At 41.1% G+C, this 17,298-nt stretch overlaps 1 pseudogene; it reads right to left on the bottom strand.

The window, feature by feature from the left end:
* Positions 1 to 2,733: 2,733 nt before the first annotated feature.
* LOC129405803 (uncharacterized) lies at positions 2,734 to 4,487 on the bottom strand (annotated as a pseudogene).
* Positions 4,488 to 17,298: the final 12,811 nt, after the last annotated feature.

Raw genomic sequence — 17,298 nt, forward strand, 5'->3', positions numbered from 1 at the left:
AAAGAATAAGCACAGTACAGTTAGTAGTTCTCAGGCAGGTGTACCAGAAGATCCCATACCTCGGGAACCTACACCTGAGTGGTCTGAATGAGGAAGATTCCTCATTATGAATAGCTAAAGGGCGAAATGTTAGGGTCAGCTAGCCGAAGAACTGCCTTGACAGCCTGTATGACCTTTGGGCCGCCTAGGCCTCTTCCAGGAGCAATGAACTAGCTCATTTCTGGTAAACAAGGGTGGAGGGTTACAAAAGTGTTAAAGCAGAGCAAACAGATGGCTGTCAAACATTAGGTCCCTGGAATAAGGCTAGGTCTCCGAATGTAACTGCCACGAGGTGGGCTTAACATGCCAGTCAAAAAATATGTACTCTATAGATAGTAGAAAATTGCTGAATAATGGACACTTGCTAAAATGAAAGTATAAGAACTTCTGAATCCAGTGCTCTAGGTGCTTGTTGAAATCCGCTGTGCTGGGCAGATACTTGGACCCCAACTAGCTGGAACAATAAACCTCATTGTATGATATGCGTTATTGGGTCTGTTCTCTGTTCTTGAGGGGTGGTCTACTATGGACCCCAACAAAACAAAAGACATAAAATAACATGTCTGGTGGCAATTCTGAATTTATTTTGAATGATTTTAATTTTGAATTATACTGAAAATAATGGCTCCTCATGGACACTGTTCTGACACCACACCCATCACCACTATACCTGTCTCCCCTCCTCCCTCGTACCTGCCCCCTAGTGCACTGTTTGTGTCAGTTCCCCAGTATGTTAATTTTGAATTTTTGTTGCTGCCTCACTGTGTATCTTTGAAAAATAGATAGATACATTCAAATTGTCATAGGGCCTGTCATTTCACTTCCAGATTTATATTCCAGGATCACACTAAACTTAAACATCAATGTTACAGAAGAATAATTTATAATATCCCCATAATGAATATGGACAACAAATAGACGATTCATTTGTCATTTATCAACTGTAATGTATCAATACAAGATTTAAAGTTAAAAGCAACTACAATCAATAAGATAAAAGGGGAAAGGCTGGGGAGAGCAGGGACTCTGGGGACACTGGTGGAGCGATTGGTGTTCCAACATTGTATGCCTGAAATAATTCTATTATGGACATCTTTGTTAATAATCGTGCCTCAATAAAAATTTTTAATTGAAAAAATCAGTGAGAAAGAGCATATGCTTTCACGTTGATAAATGAAATTCTCATGATAAATGAAAGATGTCTGTTATGACAGACAGGATTTCGTTTACCTGGAAAGTGTAAATTAGGAAAATGCATTGGGACAGGAAGTAGAAGAGTAGGAAGTCAGACAGAGAGAGTGGAGCTGGGAGATTTTTCGGAGATAGAAATGATCACAAATTGCTGTTTACTTTCTTATTGGATGAAAACATAATACAAATGATTGTACTACTAGAGCCCATAATAGATAAATTATACGGCATGTGAATTACTTCTTAAGAAAGCTGTTTTTAATTTAAAAAGAAGAAATAAACAATAAAAGACATGTTATGCTCTATAACTTCAAGATATAATACAATAGGTTGTAATAAAAACTTAATAGATTTGGAACAAATACACACATTCACACCAACAGAATAAAATAAAGCCATATATATTTATATTTATACACATACAGAAGAACATTTTTTTTACATTTCATTTTATTTATATAGTCCACTTGTACCACTTGTCGTCCCGATGATCTTCGATTTGCTCGAGCGGGCACTAGTAATGTCTCCATTTGTCCCTGTCACATGCTAGTGCAGCTCAATGATACCTGCTTGATCCTGGAACAGGAAGAGTCTCAGACTGTTCATTTAGGAATTTGACGAAGAAATCTGGCCATCTAGTTGGTGGGCGGCCAGGCAGTTTTTTGACGTCCCTTGGAATCCAGTCGGTAACAGCTCTAGTCCAGCAAGTGTCTCTGAATTGTATTACATGACCGGCCCATCTGATTTTTGAGGCCTTGGCAAACGAGACAGCATACCTGATTCTTGACCATCAACGGAGGTCAGAACTCAGGATTCCTTCTCTCACTTGAGTGAGATGTGATACGCCTAACATAGCTCTTTCAATTCCTCTTTGGGATACCCAAATAGCATTCTTATCCTGTTTGTGTAGGGCCCAGGTCTCTGAGGCATATGTTAGTGCAGGAAGAAAGGTGGAATCGAAAAGATGTGCCCAGAGTCGAGGTTCTTCATCCTCTTAACCACTTCTTCAATGCTCTTGAATGCATTCCACGTTGATCTCTTCCTCCTGAGCGGTTCTAGCGCCAAGTTGTTCCTCATGTTGATTTCTTGACCCACATACACATAGCTGCTGCATTTGGAGATGTTCATTCCATTGAGAGCAAATGAAGCTTCAGGGACCAGTTCATTTTTCATGGACATCGTCTTGATGAGATTTAGCTGGAATCCGACCTTTCCACAATCGTGGTTGAAGTCGGTCAGCGTTTGTGTAGCTTGGCTAATGTTTGGTGTTATGAGAATGATGTCATCATAGAAGCAGAGGTTGTGTAATTGCCAACCATCTATCTTCACTCACATTCCTTCCCATTCCAGTCATCGAATGATGTTCTCAAGGGTGGCACTAAAGAGTTTCAGTGAGATGGTATCAACCTGCCATATGATCACTTCCTGGTAGAATGGTGAGATCCTGGTGGTGAATCCACAATACAGCTTGCGGAGGATTTTGATATACTGAGTTTGAATGCCCTGTTTGGCTAGGGCTTCGATGACCGCATCAGTTTCAACAGAATCGAAGGCCTTCTTTCAGTCGATGAACATTAGGCAGAGCGGCATCTTGATCTCTCGCAAAACTTTAATGAGTTTTGTCACTGTGTGGATATGGTCTATCGTGCTGAATCCCCTTTGGAACCTGGTTTGCTGGCACGGTTGTCCTTCATCTAGTGTTCTGCCTATTCTATTCAGGATAACACGAGTGAACAACTTGTAGACGACAGACAGCAGGCAGATTGGGCGGTAGTTGCTGATGTCATGGATGTCTCCCTTCTTGTACAACAGAACAGTCCTACTGGTTTGCCACTGAGACGGAACCTTGCATTCAAACAGGTAGTGCGTAAAGAGCTGAGCCAGTGTATTGATGAGTACTGGCGGTAGATTCTTCAAGTGTTCGATTCTAACATTGTCCGGACCAGGTGCTGTATGCGTCTTTACCAAAGAAATGGTGTGTCGGATTTCGAAATGGAGGACGTTGAGAACAACATATCCATAGTGCGGAATTTGGTATGGAACGAGGACATGGCTATTAATGAGATCTGATTAGAAGTCGTGAATAATCCTCTCCATTGCCTTTCTTGAAGATGTAATAGATCCATCAGGACATTGGAGGGCAATCATCTTGGTCTTGTAGTTGGCGAAGGATAGGCGTGTGTTGCAAATACTTTTCCTGACTTCTTTTGCATCGGCCAGCACTGCTGCTCTTCTCTCTTTGAGTACTTTCTTTATCGCATCTCTGCACAGCTTTGGGAGCTTGGACGTTAGCTTGTGGTTGCCTGAGGCTCGTGCCAAACCATGTTGACGAATGAGCTAGAGAGTTTCTGAATACAGGCGTCTGTTTATGGCTTTCTCACTCTCAGCACTCTTCACACAGTCATGGAGGTGCTGAACCAGTCGATTGTATTCCTCGTCGATGTTGTCAAGGATGGCATCTTCCCACATTGCTGCAATAGTGCCAAAGAGCCCCCAGTTGGTGGTCATTCTGGGAGTTTCCTTCTTAGAACTAAATTTTGCAGACCTTTCTCCCTGCTCCATGAAGTAGAATATTGCATAAAGGAGACGGTGGTCCAATCCTGTTTGGAATTTTGGGGCAACAGCGACAATGGTCAGGCAAAACCTTCGATTGAATATGATGTGGTCAATTTCATTGTGGAATTGTCCACCGGGAGACTCCCATGTCCAACGTTTAGATTCAACCTTCTGGAACTGTGAGTTACCATGGATGGCCTTGGTCAACATGATGAATTCAGACAGTCTCTCACCCTGATCATTCCATTCTAGGGCATGAGACCCAATGTGGCGTTCTTCGTGCAACCTTCTTGGACCTATCTTGGCATGAAAATCACAAACAATGATCTTGTAGAAGGTGTGGCCTTATTTATAGAACTTCTCCAGTTCCATGTAGAACCTCTCAATTTCTTCTTCATCGTAGTTGGAAGTTGGTGCATAGACGATGAAGATAGAAACTGCAGACAGTGAGCCACATCTATTCAAGCTTAATCATCTGATTCAGGTTATTAGGCATTTGAATGAATTAATGCTCATGGTCAAGTTCGTGTTGACAGGGACACCAACACCATGGATGCCTCTGTTGTCACATGTTCTGAAGAACAATTCTTCTCCAGTGTCGAGATGGCATGATGTGATTGATGTCTTCTCCTTTTGGTCAGACCAATGATGTCGTACTTGATCTTCTGTGCTTGCACCATCAAGTCCTCAATGGATGCTTTTGATGCCAAAGGCATCAGTTATTTGTAAAAAAATACAAATGAGCAAGTGTGGAAGGAGGTATTGTGTGTGTGTTGTTTGTGGGCTCTCAGGGTGGTGCTCTCTCTCTCTCTCACTCTCACTCTCGCCGATCACATTTGGTGCTCTCAAGCCACTGTGTATGGACTAGATCAGGATGGTTCCTCCTTGTGCTCTGCTTCTGTGTGTGCCACTGTGCTGTCTTCTGTCTGTCTCTCTATCTCTGTTTCTGTCTCTGTAGTCTCCCCTCTGGTCTCTTTCAACCTCTCTCTGTCTATCATCTCTCCTCTGGTTTCTTCCAATCTGTCTTCTTCCGATCTCTTTCTCTCTGGAACCCTTCTGTTTCTCTCTCTGAAGCTCTTCTGCTTCTCTATCTGGAGCCCTTCTCGCTTTCAATTCTGACTGACCCTCACTTCTGACTCTGACTCTGACTTCTGACTCGTTTTGTGCTCTTTCTTTCCCCTGCTTCTGGCTCTGATGACTCACTGATTCTCTTTCCCGTTGTGCTCTGCTTCTGTGTTTCTCTCTCTCCTTCTCTTACAATCTTAGTTTATATAGAAATCACATAGGATGGTAACACATAAGGGTGTTGAGCATTAACAAATCAACAAAGAGGGGTAAGACCACTCCTTCAGGAGAATAACAAAATCTCATCTAAGGAGATTACTCCAGATTACTAGGAGATCCGCTTAAGGGCTGGATCCCATCCAGGGTCTATCACTTCTTTTCTCAGCTAGTAATCCACTTAAATAGCTATAGAAAATTTACTTCTAATATTTCTAGTATTGCCATTCTCTATGAGCACAGTAAGAGATATATCAAACTTAAAATTTGGTTCTTCCTGAGGCCATTCACTATATATTCCAGACCACAGTTGTTGGTCAGGTTAGTCTTCCTAACCCCATCAGAGTCCTAGTCTCATTGTTACTTTTGGATCATGACAGCGTTTGTCTATGACCATGTTCTCAATTTATAATTGAGTATTGTGGTGCTTTGGCCTGGCCCTACCCTGATTTCAATGCCAGGTTTACTCACAGCTTTCCCTGGGTCCAATCAATCTCTTGTCGGGACCCTGCTTTTGGGGTGCTAGGAAATAAGGACAACTGAGAAGAAAAAGCAGATGCCCAGGAGTAATTATTTTTTTTTTATTTTTTTTGTTTTTTTTTAATTTATTTATTTTTAATTAGAGAATCACCGTGAGGGTACAGTTACAGATTTATATACTTTTGTGCTTATACTTCCCTCATACAAAGTTTGGGAACCCATCCCTTCACCAGTGCCCATTCTCCACCACCCGTAAACCCAGTGTCCCTCCCACCCTCCCCAATCCCATCTCCCCCCAACCCCACCCTGCCACTGTGGCAAGGCATTCCCTTCTGTTTTCTCTCTCTAATTAGCTGTTGTGGTTTGCAATAAAGGTGTTGAGTGGCCCCTGTGCTCAGTCTCTAGCCCTCATTCAGCCCGCAACTCCCTTCCCCACATGGCCTTCGACTATAATGTAGTTGGTGATCGCTTCTCTGAGTTGACCTTTCCCCGGAACGTGAGGCCAGCCTCGAAGCCATGGAGTCAACCTCCTGGTACTTATTTCTACAGTTCTTGGGTGTTAGTCTCCCACTCTGTTATTCTATATACCATAGATGAGTGCAATCTTTCTATGTCTGTCTCTCTCTTTCTGACTCATTTCACTCAGCATGAAACTTTTCATGCCCATACACTTAACTACAAAATTCTTGACCTCCTTTTTTCTAACAGCTGCATAGTATTCCATTGTATAGATGTACCAAAGTTTCCTCAACCAGTCATCCATTCTGGGGCATTCGGGTTTTTTCCAGATTCTGGCTATTGTAAACAATGCTACGATGAACATACATGTGCAGATGTTGTTTCGATTGTACTTTTTTGCCTCTCTGGGATATATTCCCAGCAGTGGTATTGCTGGGTCAAATGGGAATTCAATATCTAATTTTTTGAGAGTCGTCCAAATTGTTTTCCAGAAGGGCTGAACCAGTCGGCATTCCCACCAGCAGTGAAGAAGGGTCCCTTTCTCCCCACATCCTCTCCAACAGCGGTTGCTTTTGTTCTTTTGGATGTGTGCTAGTCTCTGTGGTGTGAGGTGGTATCTCAAAGTTGTTTTGATCTGCATCTCTCTGATGATTAGTGATGCAGAGCACTTTTTCATGTGCCTTTTGGCCATTCGTATTTCTTCCTTGGTAAAGTTTCTGTTCATTTCTTCGCCCCATTTTTTGATGGGGTTTGATGTTTTCTTCTTGTAGAGTTCAACCAGTGCTTTATATACCATTGATATCAACCCCTTATCTGATGGGTATTGTGTAAATATCCTTTCCCATTCTGTGGATAGTCTTTGTATTCTGGTCACTGTATCTCTTGTGGTGCAGAAGCTTTTTAGTTTAATGTAGTCCCATTTGTTGATCTCTGTTTTTACTAGATTGCTTAGTTCCGTGTCACCTTTGAAGATACCTTTATCTTCAATATCGTGGAGGGTTTCGCCGACCTTGTCTTCAATGTACCTTATGGTTTGTGGTCTAATGTTGAGGTCTTTAATCCATTTTGATCTGACTTTTGTGCATGGTGTCAGGTCAAGGTCTAAACCCATTTTTTTGCATGTGGTTGTCCAGTTGTGCCAGCACCATTTGTTAAAGAGGCTTTCCTTGCTCCACTTCACATCTCTTGCTCCCTTATCAAAGATTAGATGGTCATACATTTGGGGTTGTGTGTAGGGATATTCCACCCTGTTCCATTGGTCTACGGCTCTGCCTTTGTTCCAGTACCATGCTGTTTTAATTGTTACTGCTTTGTAGTAAAGTTTGAGGTTGGGGATGGTGATGCCTCCCATCATCTTTTTCCCAAGAATTGTTTTAGCTATCCTTGGACGTTTGTTATTCCATATGAATTTTAGGATTGCTTGATCCATTTCTTTGAAGAATGTCATGGGTATATTTATAGGGATTGCATTGAATCTGTATAATGCTTTAGGGAGTATTGCCATTTTGACAACATTGATTCTCCCTATCCACGAGCAGGGTATATGTTTCCATTTCCTCATGTCCTCTTTGATTTCATGGAGTAGCGTTATGTAGTTTTCTTTGTAAAGGTCTTTTACTTCCTTGGTTAAGCTGATTCCGAGGTACCTGATTTTCTGGGGCACGATTGTGAATGGGATTGCTTTTTTCATGTCCCTTTCCTCTGCCTCATTGTTTGCATATATGAAGGCCATGGATTTTTGGGTATTGATTTTGTAGCCTGCAACTTTACTGTATAAGTCTATTGTTTCTAAGAGTTTCTTAGTAGAGGTTTTAGGCTTCTCTAGATATAGTATCATGTCGTCTGCAAATAGTGAGAGTTTGATTTCTTCCCTTCCTATCTGGATGCCCTTAATCTCTTTTTCTTGTCTAATAGCTATCGCAAGAACTTCCAGTACTATATTGAAGAGGAGTGGTGAGAGTGGGCATCCTTGTCTTGTGCCTGATCTCAGAGGAAAGGCCCCTAAGGGGCCTTTTTCCCCGTTGAGGATAATGCTTGCCGTAGGCTTGTGATAGATGGCTTCGACTATCTTGAGGAAAGTTCCTCCAAACCCCATTTTGGCGAGGGTTTTCATCATGAAAGGATGTTGGATCTTGTCAAATGCTTTCTCTGCATCTATTGATATGATCATATGGTTTTTATCTTTACTTTTGTTGATATGCTGGATTATGTTGATTGATTTCCGAATGTTAAACCATCCTTGCATCCCTGGGATGAATCCCACTTGGTCGTGATGTATGATCTTTTTGATGAGTTGTTGGATCCTATTTGCTAGTATTTTGTTGAGGATCTTCGCATCGGTGTTCATCAGGGAAATTGGTCTGTAATTTTCTTTCTTAGTGGTGTCTTTGTTTGCTTTTGGTATTAGGGAGATATGTGCTTCATAGAAACTGTTTGGGAGAGTTCCTGTTTTTTCAATTTCCTGGAAAAGTTTGAGGAAAACAGGCAATAGGTCTTCTTTAAATGTTTGGAAGAATTCGCCAGTGAAACCATCTGGGCCTGGGCTTTTGTTTTTGGGGAGGTTTTTGATTACCGTTTCAATTTCCTTAACATTGATGGGTCTATTCAGGTATTCCAGGTCTTCTTTCTTCAGTGTTGGGAGATTGTAGGAATCAAGGAATCCATCCATTTCTTTTAGGTTCTCCTTTTTTGTGGCGTAAAGACTTTCAAAGTAGTCTCTAATGATCTTTTGAATCTCACTGGTTTCTGTTATGATGTCCCCCTTTTCATTTCTGATTCGATTTATTAGAGTTTTCTCTCTTTCTTTCTTTGTGAGACTTGCTAGCGGTTTATCAATCTTATTTATTTTCTCAAAGAACCAACTCTTTGTTTCATTGATCTTTCGGATTGTTTTTTTGGTTTCGATGTCATTAATTTCTGCTCTAATTTTTATTATTTCTTTCCTTCGGTCTGGTTTGGGGTCCTTTCTCTGGTCCTTTTCTAGGGTCTTGAGTCGTGAGGTCAAGCTATCTATGTGGGTCCTTTCTTCCTTCCTGAGGAATGCTTGGAGAGCTATAAATTTTCCCCTTAACACGGCTTTAGCTGCGTCCCATAGGTTTTGGTAGCTCGTGTCTTCATTCTCATTTGTTTCTAAGTATCTTTTGATTTCTTCCTTGATTTCCTTCTTGACCCACTCATTGTTCAACATGGAATTGTTTAATTTCCAGGTGTTTGATTTGATTTTCCGTATTTGTGGGTGGTTAGCTTCTATCTTCAGCGCATCGTGGTCTGAAAAGATGGTTGATACAATTTCTATTTTTCCGATTCTATTGAGGTATGTTCTGGGGCCCAGTACATGGTCTATTTTTGAAAATGTTCCATGTGCACTGGAAAAGAATGTGTATTCTTTCTTTTTGGGGTGTAAGGCCCTGTATAGGTCTATTAGGCCTCTCTCTTCAATTTCTTCATTCAGAGTCAGTGTTTCCTTGTTGAGTTTTGTTCTTGTGGATCTATCTAGAGGTGATAAGGCCATATTGAAGTCTCAGACTACAATTGTGCTGTTAGTGATGTCCTCTTTGAAGTCTGTTAGGAGTCGTTTTAAATATTTAGCCGGTCGTTTGTTAGGAGCATATACGTTTAAGAGTGTGATTTCTTCCTGTTGTACATATCCCTTGATAAACAGAAAATGACCTTCGCTGTCCCTTTTGATCTTTTTCATCCTGAAATCTATGTTGTCGGATACCAGGATGGCCACTCCAGCTTTTTTAAGGGGGTTGTTTGCTTGGAGGATTGTTTTCCATCCTTTGACTTTGAGTCTATGTTTACTCTGTTTGTTCAGGTGTGTTTCTTGCAGGCAACAGAATGTTGGGTTTAATTTCCGGATCCATTTAGCCACTCTGTGTCTCTTGATAGGTGCATTTAGGCCATTGACATTGAGAGAGATTATTGTGATGTGGTTTTGTGTCATCTTTCTGTGGGATTTGTTGTTCTTATGGGGCTCCTCCTTGTCTTACAGTAGCCCCTTTAGACCTTCTTTCAAGATTGGTTTTGAGTCTATGAAGTTCCTGAGCTGTTGTTTATCCGAGAAATAGTGTATGGTTCCTTCGAGTTTGAGTGAGAGTTTAGCTGGATAAAGTATTCTTGGTGAGGCATTCATTTCGTTGAGTTTTTTCACTATGTCCCACCATTGTCTTCGGGCTCGGAGGGTATCTTCTGACAGATCGGCCGTAAATCTGAGGGGTGCTCCTTTGTATGTGATTTCCCTCTTTGACCTTGCTACTTGTAGAATTGTGTCTCTATCTACAGCATCCGCCATTCTGACTATGATATGCCTTGGAGTCTTTTTATTTGGGTCTCTTTTTGCTGGCACTCTTCGGACTTCTTGTATCTGGACGCCTGCCTTCTGCAGCTCTGGGAATTTCTTAGTGATGATGTCTTTGACTATGTTTTTTTCATTGGGGTTACTTCCCTGTGGTTCTGGTACTCCAATGATTCTTATGTTGTTCCTCTTGAAGTCATCCCCCAGGGCTCTGATTCGCTCTATAGCCATTTTGAGGTCTTTCGCCATTATTTGTTGCTGTCTGTAAGCTTTCTGCAGCTCATCCTCAAGCTCGCTGATGCTGTCTTCGGCTGTAGTCATTCTGCTGTTGAGGGCATCTAGTGAGATTTTTATTTCATCTACCGATTGCTTTATTTGTGAGACTTCCGTTCGAAGGTTTGAAATTTCTGCTCTCATTTCTGCTCTCATTTCTTCCTGTATTTTCTTGGTAGACCGTTCCAGCGCTTCATTCATCTCCTCCCTTAATTTATTGGATGTCTGTTCCATAGTTGCTTGGAGTAGGTCGACTCTCCTCCATATTTCCTCTCTGAATTGTTTATCTGAGAGGTCGTAGATGTTGGGAGACTCTTTTGAGGTTTCTAGTATCTTTTCTTCTCCCTCTCTTCGTGGAGGGGATTTTCGCTGTTTCTTCATATTGTCACGGAAGTGCAGAGTTGGAACCTTGTAGTTATTTATTCCTCTTCCTTTTTGTGGGAAGAAGGGGCTCCGATTGTGCTAAACTTCCCTTATTCACTGCTAGCTTTTATACTGTCAGCCTAAGCTAATGGCTATTTTGCGTAAATGTTTGAGATCGCAAAAGTGAGTTTTCAAAGGAATACACAGTACGGATTGAGCTGAGGTAGCAAAGAATAACTGCGGCCGCGTTAGCGTTGGCCGCTCTGAGAGGAGGCCACGCCCACTTTAGACCACGCCCACTAAGACACAGGCCACGCCCCCAGTGTCTTCCTGTTGATGGGGGGGACGTGCGCAGTTACAAGCCGGTTCGGGAGACGGGGTGTGCCGGGCGAGCAGGGAGTGACATCAGAAACTCGGGAGACGCAGATGGCAGCGGGAAGTGGGGGAAAGGGAGGGCGTGGCCGAGGGATGGTCCTCGTACCTGATGGACGTGCGCAGTTACAAGCCGGTTCGGGAGACGGGGTGCGCCCAGGAGTAATTATTATTGCAGTCAATCAACTCCCAAATTACAAAGCATAGTATTAACTGTCTTCCTGTGTCCACACAGAAAGGACATTGCTTTAAGGTAAACTAAGTTCCCAGCGGCAAGGCTAAGAGGACAAAGCCAATATTATCCTACAGTTATTCTTTGCTGAGTGTTAGGAGTACCAGGTCTCAACACCTATCCCACCGTTGGTGTTGACTTTCCTGCACTGATGTCCAGATTTCCTCCCAAACCCCAGCCTGACTCCTGACATACACATTTCTAAATTTGATTGTTTTAGTTTAGATTTCATACTTACAATAATGTTCGATCTATAGTATAGATATATTACATATATGTGTATATACATATATATATATATATATATATATATATGTACCCCATCTCTGAAATTGTGAATTGTTGGGTCCGATGGTAATACCCTTTTCACTCTTCTGAAAAACCTCCAAACTGGGCTGAACAGACAACGTTTCTGCCTAAGTGGGTGAGGTCTCCCTTTTCACTACATACTGCCAACATAAATTGTTCCCATTTTTAGAATATAAGTTCCATTTGTACTGGTGTCAGATGACAGATAATATCTCGTTGTCTCCTCTTTTAAAATTTCCTAATAATAAATGATGATGAGTAATTTTTCATGTGTCTTTTTGTTCGTGTGTCTTTGAGCTATATGCATTGGAGAACTGTCTGATAATTTCCTTTCCCATTTTTGGATGGATAGGTCTTATGGATTATGATTTATTGTTAATCCTTTATTAAAAATTGAATCACTGCAAGACGCACAGTTGCAAATTTGTTCACAATTGGGTTTCGGTCATAAAATGTTGGACACCTGTCCCTTCACCATTGTACATTTCCCACCACTAATGTCCCCCGTTTCCCACCCTCCCTGCCACTCCCAGGCCCCCCAGCCTATCTCCATGGCAAAAATTTTTATTCTTTTTTTCTCTTGCTCTCTTTCTTTCTCTTTCATTTTGGTTATCATGGTTTGCAATACATGTACTGGAAAATTATCATTTTTGTCCCTCCACCTAATTTCAGCACTCAGTTATTGTCCAGAGGTTTCATTTAAGTCCTGAGTTAATAGCCTAAATCTTTGGCTGGTTTGTTCTCAATATTTATGAGTGCTTTATATGTCTGGGGTATTCATCTCTTGTTTGATGTCTTGTATGCAACAATTTTCCCCTTCAATTATGTTTTTTTAATGTTAGCCCATGTTTTCTTCTCTGTGCAGAAACTATCTAGTTTGACTAGTCTCATTTGCTTTTTTTGTTTTTTTTTTGTTTCTTTTCTCTTGAGCACCTAAGTTTATAACATATATGGTTAAAGCAAAAGTAATCCATGCAAGTACTATATCATCAAACCAAGTAACTCAAGATCTTTAATACCACAAAGCAGACATAGCAAACAGATTTAAAACTAAGGCTCCAGGAAAGTCATTGGCAATTACTGTAGATATCCACATGCAACTTCTTTGATCTTATCCAGATGTATCCCTTCTGATTATTTATCATAAAAAAATCAAAAGGGTCGTGAAAAAACTTGAAGATGAATGTTCATAGTATATTTTTGTTAATACTAGTAAAAATCGATGTTTACCTATATTGTATCACTGTATCATTTTCATCCCATTGCTCATTGATTTGCTCGAGGAGGCACCAGTAATGCCTCCATTGCGAGACTTGTTACTGTTTTTGGCATATCGAATATGCCACGGGTAGCTTAACAGGCGCTGCCGTGTGGGCAAGATACTCTCAGTAGCTTGCCGGGGTCTCCGACAGGGGCAAAGGAATCAAACCTGGGTCGTCTGCGTGCAACACAAAAGCCCTACTTGCTGTGCTATGACTCTAGCTCTACCTATATGGCATACATGAAAATAAACAGTGGTTTATTAGTACTATGAATTAGAATTCAACTTAAAAAAGAGACAACACTCAGATACCTGAAATGCAATGACAAAGTTTCTGAAAATTATGACTAAAGCATGACTCTGAGACAGGAATCATTACTTCTTCCTGACATTTCCAGAGTCTCCTGAGGAGGACGGCCTACATTTCCATTTTCCTCAGGAATGTCGTGCAAAGCCTGCTGCAGGATTATTTTGAGGCTTCTTCTTTGCTGACTTTTCTGATTTCTATAAGAGCCAACTAAAAAGTAAATGATGGGATTGGCACAGCTATTGACACAGGATAGTATCTCTGTCGCAAGATAAAATCTAAAGTTGTATATACCATCCCATATTCGGAGGAACATGCAGATGCCCCAAGGTAGGCCACAGGTGAGAAAGACCAGCACTGTGAGTCCAATGATTACATACATCCTGGTCAGCTTCAACTTCCAGGAGCCACACAGCAATCTGGTCAGCAGCACCAGGCTAGATACTAATAGAAGCATAGAGCAGAAAATCAGCCACACGGCAATGCTTAGATCAGTTAGCTCACACAAATATTCATCATACATTCCATTCGGGTAGTCACAGAATGCGATTTTCAGGATGCTTAGGAGCAGGGACAGGACCCAAAGCAGGGTACACACAACAGCAGATAGGTATTTTGAGTGGTGGCTATAGTACCAGATGGGCTTTAGGACAGAGAGGCAGCGCTCAGTGCTAATGGCACTGAGAAAGCTCAGGCTTGCAATATAGGCAAAGACAAAAAATGTGTAAAAAAATCGAAAAGGGTATTCATAAAAATACCATAATTTTGGAAAGAGTGAGCTAATGCACGATGTCATCCCGATAAAGAGAAAGACAAAATCAGCTGCTGCCAAGTTGAGGATGTAGACGGAGAAAGCATTCCTCTGCATGCGGAAGCCCAGGAGCCAGAGCACCACAGCATTTCCTGCCAGCCCCACCAGGGAAATGATACATTCCAGAATCCATGTGATCAAGAAAGCCTTGTCGATTGTTTGTAGAAAGTTCCCCCTGTCATTTTCATTCCGTGGTGTGCTTACTGTCACCCAGGTTGTCACAGTTGTATTCAGGCTCAGATATTCTCTAGTGGTGTTCCTGGGAACATAAAACATACAGAAAAAATTATGGCTCGCAATAAAATAAAATAAAGAAAAATAAAAACCAAACAAAACAAACATACAGAAGAAGAGTTTTTGTTATCATCACTTATTCTCATGGACATATTTCTGCCCTTGTTTAATTCATGAAGTGACATCCCCTATCATAGAAGAGAGAAACAGAAGCTGGAAGAGATTGAAATAGTTTAAGGAGGCCACACAACTTTGGAGTCTTCTACTTTGATTCAATCTGATCTGATTAAATCCTGGATTTTATTTCTGAATTACAACTCTTCACAAACAGGAAATATTCCAAGTTCCTGATTTCCCCACTTCCTAGGCCAGATTAGTCTTTTCTATCCCTAGCAGGGTCCTAGTCTTGTCGTTGCTTTTGGATCATGACATGATATGTCCATGACCAAGCTCTTAACATATAGTTAAGCATTAGGCACTTTGGCCAGGCCCATCTCGATGCCAGGGTAGCACACAACTCACTGCTTGCCCTGGGTACGTCCCATCCCTCATTGGGACCCTGCTTTTGGGTATGCTAGGAAGTAAGGGCAGCTGAGGCTTAAGTCAGGAAAGCAGATGTCTGGGAGTAAATAATATTTGAAGCCAATTAAATCCCATGTTACCAAAGCATATTAACAAATGTCTTTCTTTGTCCATACAAAAAGGATATTGTTTTAAAGTAAACTATTCAAAAGACATAAGAGAGGACAAAGACAATATTAACCTACAATACAAGTTCACTGTCCTAGCAAGTTCTGACCTTACAGATTAACAGAGTTTGATTAGGGGAAGGACTGAATAACTAGTTTGGGAAGGGAGCATAGAAGTGATTAAGAATAAACAAAGGAATGGGAGTGACTCGGGAGAACCTTGATGGGCGTGACTGATATACCTAAGCTCCTAGTGGCAAGAGGAGCAGAACATACCAATGTAGTCTAGAATTATTTCGAGATTATTACCAGAGAAACCCAGACTCTGTGGCAAGGGAGAAAGGACAAACCAAAGTCAGGCCTAAAATATTTAGAGCTATATTCCAACATTAGGTAAAACAATTGCAGAAAGTAAAGAGAATAAACAAAAGTATGAAGGAGAATAAGAGATAATCTTCTCATCGGCCACCCTCCAGAACTTATGGCTGCTTCTCCCCGGAAGGGAGCATAAAATGAGGCTCCCATAACCATGCCACCGGACTCTGCCTCAGAGGCGCCACAGAGGGGGGTAGGTGAGAGCCCTCCCCACCCCAAGAGACGAAGCCCTGGTAGCCGACCTCTACTACCTAATGGACACTCTTCGCTACCTACCTATGCTTCAGGACACTCTCCACACACTTGGGCTGAGCCTCATGCATGAGTGAATGTATTCCTGGACCGAGGCCGCGACACATCATCATAGAGGGAAATTTTATATATACATATATATATGTATATATACACATATATATGTATGTATGTATGGATGGATGGATGTATGGATGTATTTATGCCTCTCAGAGAGGCTGGCAAGCTCCCAAAAGTATCCTGCCTACACCGAAGAGCTTGACAAGCTCCCTGTCGTGTATTTGATATGCGAAATACAGTAACAATAACAGTCTCATTCCCCTGACCCAGAAAAGAGTCTCCAATCGCTGGAAAAGAGTAAGGAGAGGCTGTTAAAATCTCAAGGCTGGGATGAATGAAGACATTACTGGTGCCCGCTCAAGTAAATTGATGAACAACGGGATGACAGTGACACAGTGATACAGTGATGAAGGAGAAAAATTGATGTGAGCAGAAGCAGATGATTCATGTAGTAAGCCACTGAGTAGAAATAAGTAAACTAGGAGAAAACTGCGTGTTATTAGAAAATCTCTTGAGGGAAATAATCAATGCATGAGCCCTTTTCTGCAAAGAAAAGACAATCATTTCTCTAAAAAGAGGAAGAGTCACATAGTATGAGACCTCCTAGTTCAAAGAGTTTTCATTCCTCCAGAACTGAGAGGATTGAATTAACCAGCAAGTGTCTCTTGGTTCTGCTATTCATGGTGGCCTGTAAAGAGACGGAGTAAAACCATAAGAATGTTGCTCTCTATCAGGCACCTATGCTTCTTATTCATGACGCTGAACAGTAGAGGGAATAATAATTAGTTGTTGTCTGTTCCAAAAGCAGTTAAAAATATATAATCTTCTATTCTTATCATCAAACCCCATATGGTATAGGTATGTATTGTACTTATACAATGGTACATATGTTATATAGCCATATGTATATGGCTATATATGTAACATAGGTTATATAGCCATAACCTTTTCTGAATTTTGCTAACTTGCATTGCTTTTATCTTTCAAGTATAGTGACATCAAAGCTCTTTGCTATTAATTTTATTAACAAATTGTGACTACCACTCCATGCAAATTTACCTAAGCCACCCATTTCGCTAACATTTTCCTTGACTAAATTCTTCTTAAGTCTTCTAAGTCTTCTTAAGTCATCCAATTTTAGATTATGTGTGTTTTTTTTTTGTGTGTGTGTGTGTGTGTGTAAGAAAAAGAACTTTTCCAAGGTAAAATAGAGGACAGGATTATTCACCACAATTTTGGCAAGGGATACATACACTTAGATTTCTCTGCTACTAAATCAGTAAAACAACATACTTCTTCCTATGATAGCAAATTTGAAAGAGCGGGAGGATAGAATGGGAAGAGGCAGCAGTAAAATCAAACAGTCTTGCTTTTATTCTTAGATATTCAGTTAAGTGTACCAGCCATCAAAGGACAAATGTGATTTTGGTAATAAAATTGATAAAACATACCTTTCC

This window comes from Sorex araneus, chromosome 6, assembly GCF_027595985.1.
Source record: "Sorex araneus isolate mSorAra2 chromosome 6, mSorAra2.pri, whole genome shotgun sequence".
Lineage (NCBI taxonomy): Eukaryota > Metazoa > Chordata > Mammalia > Eulipotyphla > Soricidae > Sorex > Sorex araneus.